Here is a 2,965-nt window from a genome sequence, read left to right on the forward strand (position 1 = left end):
ACTTTTAAGAATGAATTCTAGAGTTTCATGATGATTTGTTGAAGTCTGGCTAGCTGTGAAGTCATGTCTAATCTTTTGGACCGAGGTTTCAACTTATCATCACAAGGGCTTGTTGATTTCTATCAATCTTGCTGTTGAACGTAATGATTTGCTAAAGCTTGGCTGGCCATTGGCCATGTCTAGTGTTTTGGACCGAAGCTTTCACTGAAAGCTTGGCTGGCTAGTAAGCCATGTCTAATTCCTGGACCGGAGTTTTAGACTAACATTGCATGATTCCTGGAATTCTCATTAAGAATTTTGAAGTCCTTTTTCTCTTTTTCCACTTAGTTTTCGAAAAATTACAAAAAAATTTATAAAATCATAAAATCAAAAATGTTTTTGTGTTTCTTGTTTGAGTCTACTAGTGTCAATTCTTAAGTTTGGTGTCAATTGCATGTCTTTATTCTTCTTGCATTTTTCGAATATATGCATTATGTTCTTCATTAATCTTCAAGTTGTTCTTGATGATTTCCTTGCTCTGATCTTTAAATTCTCTTATTTTGTGTGTTTTGTTATTTTTCATATGCATTTTCAATTTATTAGTGTCTCTAATATGAAAATTTCTCTAAGTTTGGTATCTTGCATGCATTGTTTGTTTAATCTTAGTTTTCCATGATCAGTAGCATTTTGATTATTTCTCATCATTAAAAATTCAATTTTTTTTCAAAATTGTGTCTTTTCAAGTCAATAATACAGAGAATTAAAGATTCAGAATATTCAGCAGAGGAATTACAAAGAAAAAGCTGGGCGTTCAAAACACCCAGTGATGAAGGAAAACTGGCGTTTAAACGCCAGCCAGGGTACCTGGCTGGGCGTTGAACACCCATAAAGGTAGCATTTTGGGCGTTAAACGCCAGAATGGATACCATTCTGGGCGTTTAACGCCAGGAGGACACTAGAGGGAAGATTTTGTTTTTAATTCAAATCTTTTTCAAATATTCATAATTTTTCAAAATCAAATCTTTTTCAAATCATATCTTTTCAATCATATAATTTCAAAATCAATTTCTTTCTATTTTTTTATTTACTATTATTTTCGAAAATCCTTGCTACAATCAATGATTTAATTCAAAATTTTCAAGTTGTTACTTGTCTATTAAGAAAGGATCAAATTTTAATCCTAGAATCATATCTTTTAATTTCTTGTTGGTCAAGTAATCAACTTTAATTTTAAAAACTTTCTTCTTTTTAATTTGATTTTCAATCATATCTTCTCAATCATATCTTTTCAATCACATCTTTTTCAAAATTAATTTTCAATCATACTTTTTTTATTTCTAATTTCAAAATCTTTTTCAAAAATCACTCAATTTCTTTCCCAATCTTAATTTTCGAAAATCATTTACTAAATTTTCAAAATTTCTTTTAATTATTTCAAAATCATTTTACTTTAATTTCGAAAATTCTTCCCCTCTTCTCACCTCCTTCTATTTATGTACTAACACTCCCCTCAATGTACAATTCAAACTCTATCCCTCTTGATAAGTTCGAATTCTTTCTTTTCTACCTTCTCCTTCTATTCTTCTTTACCTCTAACACTTTAAGGAATCTCTATACTGTGACATAAAGGATTCTATATTTTCTCTTCTTTTTTCATATGAGCAGGAGCAAGGACAAGGGCATTCTTGTTGAAGCTGATCCTGAACCTGAAAAGACCTTGAAAAGAAAGCTCAGAGAAGCTAAAGTACAACTCTCTGTAGAGGACCTAACAGAACTTTTTAAACAAGAAGGAGACATGGCAGCCGAAAACAACAACAATGCCAACAATGCAAGGAAGGTGCTTGGTGACTTTACTGCACCTACTCCCGACTTCTATGGGAGAAGCATCTCAATCCCTGCCATTGGAGCAAACAACTTTGAGCTTAAGCCTCAATTAGTTTCTCTTATGCAACAGAATTGCAAGTTTCATGGACTTCCACTTGAAGATCATCATCAGTTCTTAGCTGAATTCTTGCAAATCTGTGACATTGTCAAGACCAATGGGGTTAATCCCGAGGTCTATAGACTTATACTTTTTCCCTTTGCTGTAAGAGACAGAGCTAGAACATGGTTGGATTCACAACCTAAAGAAAGCCTGAACTCTTGGGAAAAGCTAGTCAATGCCTTCTTGGCAAAGTTCTTTCCACCTCAAAAATTGAGCAAGCTTAGAGTGGAAGTCCAAACTTTCAGACAAAAGGAAGGTGAATCCCTCTATGAAGCTTGGGAAAGATACAAGCAATTGATTAGAAGGTGTCCTTCTGACATGCTTTCAGAATGGAGCATCATAGGTATCTTCTATGATGGTCTGTCTGAACTGTCCAAGATGTCATTGGACAGCTCTGCTGGAGGATCTCTTCATCTGAAGAAGACACCTACAGAAGCTCAGGAACTCATTGAAATGGTTGCAAACAACCAATTTATGTACATTTCTGAAAGGAATCCTGTGAATAATGGGACAAGTCAGAAGAAAGGAGTTCTTGAGATTGATACTCTGAATGCCATATTAGCTCAGAACAAAATATTGACTCAGCAAGTCAATATGATTTCTCAGAGTCTGAATGGATTGCAAGCTGCATCCAACAGTACTAAAGAAGCATCTTCTGAAGAAGAAGCTTATGATCCTGAGAATCCAGTAATGGAAAAAGTGAATTACATGGGAGAATCCTATGGAAACACCTATAATCCTTCATGGAGAAATCATCCAAACCTCTCATGGAAGGATCAACAGATGCCTTAACAAGGCTTTAACAAAAATAATGGTGGAAGAAATAGTTTTAGCAATGGCAAACCTTTTCCATCATCTTCTCAGCAACAAACAGAGAATTCTAAGCAGAACCACTCTGAATTAGCAACTGTAGTCTCTGATTTAATTAAAACCACTCAAAGTTTCATGACTGAAACAAGGTCCTCCATTAGAAATTTGGATGCACAAGTGGGTCAGCTGAGT

The 2,965-nt window shown here is 34.5% G+C and overlaps 1 non-coding gene across 1 annotated transcript; it reads right to left on the minus strand.

Annotated features, from left to right (window-relative positions):
• Positions 1–2,179: 2,179 nt before the first annotated feature.
• LOC148555009 (small nucleolar RNA R71) lies at positions 2,180–2,287 on the minus strand. Its single transcript, XR_015887827.1, has one exon. It is a non-coding gene; the product is annotated as a small nucleolar RNA R71 (small nucleolar RNA).
• Positions 2,288–2,965: the final 678 nt, after the last annotated feature.

Source organism: Arachis ipaensis, chromosome B6 (assembly GCF_059453495.1).
Source record: "Arachis ipaensis isolate K30076 ecotype BB chromosome B6, ASM5945349v1, whole genome shotgun sequence".
NCBI classification, from domain to species: domain Eukaryota; kingdom Viridiplantae; phylum Streptophyta; class Magnoliopsida; order Fabales; family Fabaceae; genus Arachis; species Arachis ipaensis.